Genomic DNA, 11,711 nt, shown 5'->3' on the forward strand with positions numbered 1-11,711 from the left:
GGGTCTAATTCTGTATTATGCTATGTTGCTAGAGGGGGGCCGGCTGTGGTGCAGGCTGGTGAGCAGCCTGCTGCAATAAATCACTCTGACCATGAGGTCATGAGTTTGAGGCCAGCCCATGGCGGGGTGAGCACCCGTCAATTAAAAAAAATAGCCCCTGCTCGTTGCTGACCTAGCAACCCGAAAGATAGTTGCATCTGTCAAGTAGGAAATAAGGTACCACTTATAAAGTGGGGAGGCAAATTTAACCAATTTACGATGTCGGAATGAGGAAGTGCCATCACAGTGGATGATGAAGCAGCTGCTCCCCCCTGTGGCCAGAATCGAACATCCCCTCAGGAGAAGGTTAAATTGCCTCTGCGTCTGTCTCTGTCTCGGATCTATGTGTGTATGGGCATTGAATGTTTGCCCTATATGTATATAATGTGATCCGCCTTGAGTCCCCTTCGGGGTGAGAAGGGTGGAGTATAAATACTGAAATAAATAAATAAAATTTACTATCTGCTAGGGTTTTGGTTCTGTGGGTGCAAAAATCTGATTATTTACAGCTGTGTAGCAAGTTGGTGACCTTTATATAAAATGTTAAAATCAAAATTTGCTTTTGGGACTTTTTAAAAATATATTCAAACCATGGATACAGAATCTATGGATATGGAGGCTGACTGTGCCCTCATGCGGTAAAACAAGGTCTAATGGCTTTGAGTTACAGGGTGGTAGTTTCAATTGGAGATTTGAAGCATCCTCTTGAGAGTAAGAATGATTTGGCAATGAGTCCAATTGCCTTGAGGGGTGATAGGGTCTCCTTCTCTAGATATCATTATAAAAAAGAAGGTAGAAAGTTACCTGCTGGGGATTCTCAGGCTGGAGATCTTGCTTTCAGCATTCCTCACTCAAACATGGCAACACACTGGGTGGCCTTGGGTGAATCACACTCTCTCGGCCTCAGAAGAAGGCAATGGCAAATCCCCTCAGAACAAATATTGTCAAGAAAACCCCATGATAAGGTCATCCTAGGGCTGCCGCAGTTCATAAACTGCATGGGAGCAAACAACAACAACAACAACAACAACAACAACAACAACAACAACGTATTAAAGAAAGACATCTCAGGAGTGTTGAGCTGATTGTCTTTGAGCCAAAGTTGGCCCTTCTTAGCAATGCAATTTTTGTGAAAGAAAGCCTGGGGACATCTTGTATTTCAGGAATTTAATCAGAAATCTTGACATACCTGGTATTGGTAAATAATGGAACTGCATTCTTTCAGAAATGTACGCTGCCTGCAAGATTTGATTAAGAGAGGCTTTCCTAATAGCCTTCCATTTCTTAGAACATATATACATATATCTTGGCAGGGCTGATGTACAGATGCAAGCAGGTCACAACAGATTGCAAACTGCTGAAACAAAGTCAAGAATTTGGACAGTATGTGGCTAATAAGTCCAGATCACTAGCATTATTTTTTAGCAGCTAGTAGTGAAGTAAACCAATTATATTACGTGTTGAGGAATTCACTGGGACCCCTGTAAAAGTGAAAAACCTTGAATATGAATTATCTCACTCTCAAAAATAAAACCTTCAAATGTGGAAGGCCAATTGTATTGGAAGGCCAATTTACAACACCATAAAACTGCCAGCAAAACACAAGGAAAGGAATGAGGAAGTACAGCCACTACTGGATGGTGAAGCAACAGCTCCCCCTGTGGCCGGAATCGTGAAGCTGGAAAAATGTTAAAAATGCCTCTGAGTCTGTCTAATGTATGTTGTTTGTCTGTTGGCATTGAATGTTTGCCATATATGTGTTCATTGTAATCCGCCCTGAGTCCCCTTCGGGGTGAGAAGGGTGGAATATAAATACTGTAAATAAATAAATAAATAAATAAATAAATATTTCCATTTGGTACTTCTCCCTTGATCAATACATTTGAGAGTATGAGAACTGGAATTCAGAAATAAACAGATCTAAGCCAGATCTAAGTCATTGGGTACAAATGATAACTTTTAGGCTCTAGCCAAAGGAATGAAGCAAGTTAGGTTTGTTTATAAGTAATGAAAGCAAAGAAATATGTCTTGAGATGAAAGCTGCAGGATTCTTTTGTTGTTTGCTTGCTGTTTTGTATTTGAGACACATTTACCATTGAGTTATAGTCCTGTTAGACCTAGATTATGTCGTTTACCTATTGATGTGCAAACCTTTCTGCAAGTCTTCCATTTTGCTGGACTAGATGGATGGATTTCCATTGAAAATATATTTTCATGGTACATGAAGTATCTTAATTAGTTTTTGTTTCCATTACTAACTACATCCTCCAGCTATAGTCTCTGCATGTCAATTGCAGATCCTGCATCAGGTGGCTGGTATCAATCTATCTTGATTACATTGCATGGTACATTTTGTAGCCTTCAGGTCATATAAAAGACCCATTCCTGTAGATATAGCTTAAAAATCTTAGATGGAAAGATGTTTCAGTCTTAAAGCTACATATGCTATAAATATTAGAACATTTTCAGGATGATCATCCAGCCAGTCAGCCTGAAGGCACAAAACAACAGCTCCCTCTAGAAGCCAAATAATTAAACTAACCCTGTTGCATTTTAGACATATCATGAGATAATGTGCCCATTGGAAAAGATTATCATGCTTGACAAAGTGGAAGGCAGGAGGAAAAGATGAGGACCATATTACAAATATATTGATTCAATCAGTGAAGTCATGGGTCTGTGTTTGCAAGCCCTGGACAAAAAAAATAATAATCAAAGATCAGGGCTCTTGGAGGTTGATCCTAAAATTAACCTATCACAAGAGTTTTGGAGCATCTTTGCTCAGAGGAGATTTGTCATTGCTTTTGTCTCAGGCTAAAAGAGTGAGTCTTATCCGAAACCAACCAGCGGGTTTCCATGAATGAACAGGGAGTTGAACCTTGGTCTTCCAGCTTCCAAGTCCATGACTCAAACCTCTTGTTCTAATAAATAGGGCCACCATATATCAAAACTGACTTCAGAGCAACTACAAGGAACAGAAAGAACAAATTCTTTATTTTAGAACACTTTTCTGCTTCCATCTAAGCTCCTACTCCATTCTTCAGACTACTATCTAGTCACGAAAGTTATATAGAGTTTGCAAGTAATGAAACCAACTCTCTGTGACCATGTCAGATCAATGCAGCACCATTTGCGTGTAGAAGGATTTGATAACCCTTCATGTTGGAGGGAGAAAAAAAGAGGCCAAGTGCTTTTTCATGTCCCCAACAAGCAGTCTTCTCAGTTCCATTTACTTATATAATGTCAATGAAACACTCCCAGCATTGTAGTTTTCAGCATTTCAAGTTATTGTAGCCACCTGAAATGCATGCAACTTATACAAGCTCTTCCCCAGACTGGTATGAACACAAAGAGTATCACATTTTCCCCCAAAATTACTGAGATTGATTCTGTTAATTGTGGGGGAAATGGCACCAAATTAAAAGTAGACAGGTAACCAATCCCGCAACATTACCTCTATTTTATTTAGTTGTATAGAAATAGATATACTGGTATATTTTACTTTGCAATTCACCTGCATAATCATCTGACAACAAAATGAAGAACCATCTCTTTTCCTATAAATCAAAACAGAGAAATATGTTTTTACTCCATTGTTTAAAGGTAGATCAAAGCTAAACAATTCTGTGTCCCTAACCCTGGTCAAAGTTGAGAACCTACTGTATATATAGATACAAATATATTGCTTGATCTATCTATATTTGGGTGACTTACAATAACAATGATTTAAAACAATGAATAATAGTAATCATATCAAAGATGAAAAATATATGAAATAGTTCAGCCATGAAAAAAACTAAACCATTTAAAACTGGTTAAGACAATTGTATAAAGTTCAACCATATGACATGAGCAGCTTGGATGAAATCAGGCCTCAAAGCTTTAATTAAAAATCATGTTTTGACTTGATGCCAAAATTATCCCAAAGTTGATGACAATTGAGGCTCCAGGGAGAAGTTCCACAACTGAGATGCAATGACAGAAATGGTCATCTCAAATGCTCACCAACAGTGTATTTGTCCCAAAATTGATGGGTTTGAGAGAAATGCAGATTTTTCAGACCTTCCTTTAGATAGGAATTGCTCTTCTTATGGGTTTCCAGGAGTAGCAATTCTCGATTTTGAACCCTCTCTCCAAAATCTGCTCAGGGAAGAAAATCTGGGACCTTGGTTTAGATATTAGCATTGTGGTAGAACCTAATGTTTTCTGGTAATTATATTTAGCACAAAAAGTTATTAAGAGTTCCACAAAAGAATGTATCCCATTTTTTTCTGCCCTTTTGTTACTTTTTGAAGGGTTTCCTCTAATGTTTGTAGATTCCCCTTCATTTATTTGTGTGTGGAGCAAAATGGAGACAAATAGACCATGAAGCCAACCAGATTTGGCTGTGTGATTATAAGAATGAAAGCAAATTAAGTCAATTAAGAGTGAAGAAAGCTCTTCTTGGGTAGGAAAGAAAGTGCACTGGGTTTGTAAAACTGTCAGTGTTGCTAGGAAGTCATAGGGCTATTTTTCAAGCAAAATTGCTGCCAGTTGAAGCTGCCAAGAATCTCAGGATAGAGTGGTGTTGCTATTGCTGAAAGCTGGCTGCAAATGGGTTATTTGAATGCACTGTGTCCTGAAATATCTGAAACATGGGAGAGAACTGCAGAAATATTTTATGACCCAGACCCATTGGGGAAATAGAAAACAGGGGTCTTACTACTTCCAATATAATCTGAATGACCTGTAAGTTTCTTTATGCTCTCTGGATCTCCAGCTACCAGTTAAAGTGGGGTATTGTGGTTTTCAGACTAGCTTGCAGTAGGAAGAAAACTGCTAAAATATCTCTATCCTTCAAGAATAAACTTGATGAACAATTATATCTCTTACTTGGATAGTTGGAAGAGCCCAAGGTCCATCCCGTCCAACCCTTTCTATCATGCAGGAATACGCGTGAAAGCCCTTCTACAAAATGGTCATCTAGACTGTCTTAAAACCTCCAAAGAAGGAGATGCCACCACATTCCTAGGCAGAATATTTCACTGTTGAACAACTCCTACCATCACAAAGTTCTTTCTAATGTTTAGATAGAATCTCTTTGTTTCTGGAGTACAAATCCACTGCTCCATTGTGACCTAGCCTCTGGAGCAGCAGAAAACAAGCATGCTTCATATAAATAGGACATCCTTTCAAATATGTGAACATAACTATGATGTCCCCTCTTACTCTTCTCTTTGCTAAACATACCCAGATAGATTGAATTACAATGCCCAAACCATGGGATGGTGTTGTTTATAGTCCCACCTATGTAATGAAGTCTGGGTTGCAGAAAACTGGAGTAGCCACAAGCTAGACCAGCCCTGCAATTCTTAACGCTCTGATTTTTATCATTTCTTTCCCTGAGTACATCAGAAACAGCATTTGGGTAGATTTGTAACATCAGAGCTGTCACCTGGAAATGACAATACAAGGAGAACGCACCGCTGTGCGAGTGACAGAGACCTCTCAATGGATGATGGTTATTTAATGTGAAAAGCACACTCAATCTTCTTTTTCCCTACAGGACCTGCAAGCTCTCTTCTAGGAGTTGTCAACAAGCAAGAAAGCCATGGCTATCGAAGACGATGAGTCTGGAAGATTTATAATGTTAGAAAGTCCAGCACTTAGTTTTCTTCTGTATCTAATAGTACAGGATATGGGATCATTGTCATAAAGATTGGAGTAATAAATAGCTCTGGCAGATCAGAGTAAAATGTATATAGCGTATGACCTTTGCATGCACTATTATTGTTTAACAGGAAACTGTGGATAATACTGGACCCCATTGAAATGAATGATTTCCATCAGAAGTTACCATGCTGAAGGACCTAGAAAATTCACAGTGAGGTATCTTTGGGATTTTGGTAGATTCTTTAATGCAGGCATGGGCAAACTTCGATCCTCCAGGTGTTTCTAAATGTTCAACAAACTTTTCAAACTGAGACAATCCCGAAATTTGGGGACTAAAGGAACATTTGAGAATTCTTATTAGGGAGGATGGTGCCCTCATTTTGGCCTTCTCCATATTAGCTATGTTCCTAGGCAGAAGTAAGAAGTCAGAAGACCATGAAAATCATTGCAGGAGACTACATTTTCCCTTTATACTGTGATTGCTCAGACATTAAATCAGACCTGACAAAGCAACCTTTTCACATGAGCTCCTTCCATTTCCCATTTTTATCACAAGAAAATAATGTCAAACTTTTTAACAACTCCCAAATGAATTAGGGCAACGCTTCATTAAGATGATAGCACTCGTTTTTGTGCTGCCATGATTTTTACTGTTCAGGCCCTGAGTATGATAGCAAAATTGGTGTTTTAGAGTTATTAAGACATCCTCTTGGAACATTTGTAGTGATTTTGCAAGAGCTGCAGGGGAAAGCACTTCCTTCTTATGAGGATGGGTTTACCTCTCTGATTGCATATGATGTCCAAGAAGCTGATTTTATGAAACTTGGACTGCTTTCAACGGATTTAGCCATGGCTTAACTGCACCATATCGATTGACCTAATGCTCTCACTAAAATGCCAGTCTTTGAGAAGATGCTGTGCCTCTCATCTGTAATTTAAAATTCCCCAGGATCAATTTGTAACCATCATTTTTATTTTAAAACAATTGAAAGTTCAGAGATGTTGGAATACCTGTTAACAAGGACAGTGCGGACTACCATTACAGTAAAGGTATTTAAAGGTTAACTTACAGGCTCAAACTCATATTGGCATGAATGATCCAATCCCACTTTTCAGCTGCTTTTGAAATACCCATTTCTCACACCTCCTTCCATTTACCCCCCTTTGTCCTCAGATTATTTCAGTTGCTGAGTTCAGAGTCCAAATTTGCACACAATTCAGCAGAGAGGAGCCACATTGTTATCAGTTTTATTATTCACCATAAAACTATAAAGCAATAAGCATTGGCAGAGTATTTTTTATGTATTTGCTGAAGTGGTGTATATGCAGGAGCAAAGTTCAATGCATGTCTACTACGAAACATGAGATGTATGGAATAGGATGCCATTTGACTACAGACAGTCCCCAACTTGCAAACAAACTATGTTCTATGTGTTGTCGAAGGCTTTCATGGCCAGGATCACAGGGTTGTATGTCTTTCAGGCTGTGTGGCCATGTTCCAAAAGTATTCTCTCCTGACGTTTCGCCCACATCTATGGCAGGCATCCTCAGAGGTTGTGAGGTTTGTTCTTAAGTTGAATTTGTTTGTAAGCCTGAATAGGTACATCTTTTAAATGAAACTTGGCCCAGCATTGGCTAGGGAGGAAGGGAGAGAGGGAGTGTGCTGACAGTCTACCTTGCATTCCTCTTCGGCCAAGGCTCTGGTGAAGGAGACTGGACAGAAACCAAGGCTCCCCAGCTGTGGTTGGAGACAAGGGGTGAAGGAGCCTGTTGCCAGCTACCTTCACCAATCTCCTTCACCTTGGCTGGAGGGAAACAGGGAGCTAGCTCCACCACGCCCCAGCTGGCCACTTCTGCCCCATTCGTATTTATGAGTTGTAAGTCAGGTATTCGTAACTGTGACTACCTGCATTTCCAAGGTCTATTACTCTGATCTCAGGACATTAACATATAAACCTAGAACAGGAGTAGTCAGATTGTGGTTCCTGGATCCCATAATTGTCATCTCTATATCCCCCTGCCTCCAATTGACCTTTCACTTAATTGACATAAAACAATCTCACATTAGTTGAGATCTCCAATCTCCAACTGAAAATATTAGGTAGCAAAGTAGAGGTGAAACAGAAAGGGGAATCCATGCCACTCTTGAGATGACAATAGGTAAAGGTAAAGGTTTTCCCCTGACGTTAAGTCCCGTCGTGACCGACTCTGGGGGTTGGTGCTCATCTCCATTTCTAAGCCGAAGAGCCGGTGTTGTCCGTAGACACCTCCAGGGTCATGATTGCATGGAGCGCCGTTACCTTCCCGCCGGAGCGGTACCTATTGATCTACTCACATTGGCATGTTTTCGAACTGCTAGGTTGGCAGGAGCTGGGGCTAACAGTGGGCACTCATTCTACTCCCGGGATTTGAACCTGGGACCTTTTGGTCTACAAGTTCAGCAGCTCAGCGCTTTAACACACTGTGCCATGACAATAGCCCACCGTTATGGCACCCACTGTTTCGTCCCACACAAGGTAAGGACTGCCTGCTATTATACACCCACAAAAATATAAAACTTTAAAGACTTATAAGGACCACAAGAGTGATATAGCTTAACACCTTGCTATGCAAGAACATAACGTACACACTTCTGAAAGATGCCTATCCAACTTCTGTTCAAAGCAGTGGTTCTCAACCTGTCCCCAGGTGTTTTGGCCTACAACTCCCAGAAATCCCAGCCAGTTTACCAGCTGTTAGAATTTCTGAGAGTTGAAGGCAAAAACATCTGGGGACCTACAGTTTGAGAACCACAGGTTTAAAGGTTCCTTTTTCTATGAAAGGCTTCCAAAGAAGGAGAGTCCACCAGTCCCCAAGGCAGTCTATTCCATTGTTGAAAGGTTCTAACAGTAAAGACGGTCTTCCTAATGTTTAGACCAGTGGTTCTCAACCTGTGGGTTCCCAGATGTTTTGGCCTTCAACTCCCAGAAATCCTAACAGCTGGTAAACTGGCTGGGATTTCTGGGAGTTGTAGGCCAGAACACTCAGGGACCCACAGGTTGAGAACCACTGGTTTAGATGGAATTGCCTGTTCTTTCTTCACAAATGAACAGAACATTTGTTATATGAAATGAAGGGAACCAAGTAGTTGTGTGTGTATATGTGTGTAAGAAATTAGAATAAGGGTTATAACATGTGGGAAATATAGACATTTCCCCAAGGCAACATATACACGGACAACATTGTAGGCTACTTTGTTCAAAGGGATTTCCAAAGGCCCAGCCACAATTTGTAAATTGATGCCAGTTTCTGTAATCACAAGAGGGATGGTCCAGCCAGGAAAGCTCACACAGGCAAGACCTCATCCATTGTCCTACTTGTGTTTATTTCAACAGTATGTATACAAGTGACTTTTCCACTAAATTATCCCTCAAATAAATGCTTTACCAAAGATCATAAATGTCCAAATTGCTGCATTCTGGAGCATACTCTAGTTAGAAGATAAACAATCTCTAAGGTTGCAGAGGTTGCAATTTGCTCGCTCCTAAAGATCAAAGGCAAATTATGTCTCATTAAGAAGCCAGGAACCGTTATTGCTACTTTTAGACCTGCAGTTCTTAACATTTACTCTTCCAGAAGTTTGAAACTTCAACTTCTAGAAGTCTTTGCCAATCCAGCCAATGATCTGGAACTGTGAGAGCTGAAGTCCCAAAAACTATAGGATGAAAGGCTAAGAACCATCTAGAACTTCTTCTAGATGAACTTGCATTTAGTACCTTACTGTTACAACTAAAGCAAAAAAAGTAAACAAAAATATAATAAAACAAGCGTTGGAAGCTTTGAAATTGGACTCAGTCTCACAAGGAACACTTCTCTGAATATGTGAATTGCAAAGTTACTACTTCTCATATTCCAAAATTCTGCCTTTAGGCATTTTTTTTCCTTCTAAGTAATTAATGTCATATTTTGTAAGCAGCCAAGTTCATTTTGCTTTTGTTGATTTTATTTCCATTCATAAATGAAAGCTAACTGAAAACTACATCAAATTTTGTTGTAGGCCATAAGGTTCATTTACGATCATCGCACTTCATCTGTACCTAGAAGTAGCAAATCTTGGTAGTAGAGGACCACTGTTAATTATCCGCAGAAAAAATGCATCCCAATAAATATTCCATCTTTAAAGGTGCCACAACTCATTAGTAGTTCAAGCCACATAAAAAACAAGTATCACACAGGAGCAAGGAAAAAAAATATTATAACATTAATCAGAGATATAAATCAAGGCTTTTACATCAGCCACAAAACACAAAAGTAGACATATTGGCTGTAAGAAAAATCACACAATCCATATTGTGGTATACCTTTATGAGGCCAACCAAAAAGGTACAAACATGACAAGCATTTGAGACAAGCACTTCAGATTTTTTAATATCAGCACTTACCTGATGAAGGGATTGAAAGATCTCAATGGTCTATAAACATTGTTATGTCTTCAAAGCTGTCCTAATAAAGATATTCGACAATATGGAAGCTGGAGCTTTATGAGAATTCTGTTTAAGTGTAGGAGCTATATTCAGACATGCAAGTGACTTGCTCACTCTAGTGTGTTTCAACATCTATACTTCACCAATCCATCACAGACTGAGCAATACATGTTTAAACACCATTTGAGCTACAGATCTGGTTACATCATTATGTATATCTAGGCCCATTAAAACTTTCTCCAATTACTATAGATTATAGAGGGGGGTGGGGGAGCATTAATCAACTCAGATGTTGTGCAAGTGAATCTCTGTTGGGAAAAGATCTGCTCTTTCACACAGCATATGGCATAAGCCATTCGCTGTGGAAGATAATAGTGTACAGAGGGGGAAAAGAAAATTGGAAGCTAGATTTTTTAAAAAAGGAAGTAGGACATAAGAAGCAGAAGACACATTGGGAGTGCAATGTATGTGAGACCCAGTGCAAGAAACACAACACTCACAATGATACAGTCATCTTGGTAATATCAAATTCATTACAATGGCACACCCTTAAAGAGCAGAAAGAAGTGAAGAGTGGAAAAGAGAGTTGGAAGGAAGATAGATGAAGGAAGAATTGAAAGAACTACAAACACCCAGAGCACAAGTACCAAAAGTAGTTGATTGAATGGTAAATGAATTGAATTAAATGGCATTAAAAAAGAATTTTAAAAAACCAACAGACCATTCCAAAGTAGTTATTAACCGATAATCTTATGGAAGAGAAAATAGGAGATTTTCTGCTTGAGAAGTTAAGAAATGGAAATTTAAAGTGTTGTCTCTCTTCTAAGTTAACTAATAATGAGTAAGCCCAATTAAAATACTGAGAAATATTGAAGGGAGAATTAATTGTAAATTTTAAATTGTTTGGAGCCAAGAGAAGGGATTAGGAGGGTTCATCTACACCACCAGAAATTTCACAGCATGGGAAAGGGATGTTGTTTTTAAATTTTAGCATTCCAGCTTCTTTTAAGTTTGCAAAACAGTAACGGTTTAATCTACTTACTAATAATAACTCCACCTCTCCCTTTTCTTTTTTCCTCTTTCCTCTTTTCCCTTTTGTCCTTTTTTGTTGCATTAATTGGATTTTTTAATAATAATAATAATAATAATAATAATAATAATAATAATAATAATAATGAGAAGATTAAGAAGATGATGATGATGATGATAGTGGCTGGCCAAAAGCAGACAGCAAGAAATCTCAATCTCTCTTAATCAATTCACGTGTCCAACATCTGAGCTCAGTCAAGACCCACCCACCCATTTATTCCACACACACACACACACACATACACAAAGATTTGAATACTCCGATTATTCCACCCTCTCCCCCAGTCATTGTAAATACAGTGAGAATAGAATGCAAATCCAGAATTCATGGTTCAAAGTTGACTGGGTAGGCCTGAAGGAAAAGATAGGTCTTCAGTTGTCAAAATGTGAAGCACAATTGAAGACCCATCTCCTCCAGCAGGCCTACCCAGCCAACTTTGAACCATGAATTCTGGTTTTTCATTCTCT

This window comes from Anolis carolinensis, chromosome 5 (assembly GCF_035594765.1).
Source record: "Anolis carolinensis isolate JA03-04 chromosome 5, rAnoCar3.1.pri, whole genome shotgun sequence".
NCBI classification, from domain to species: domain Eukaryota; kingdom Metazoa; phylum Chordata; class Lepidosauria; order Squamata; family Dactyloidae; genus Anolis; species Anolis carolinensis.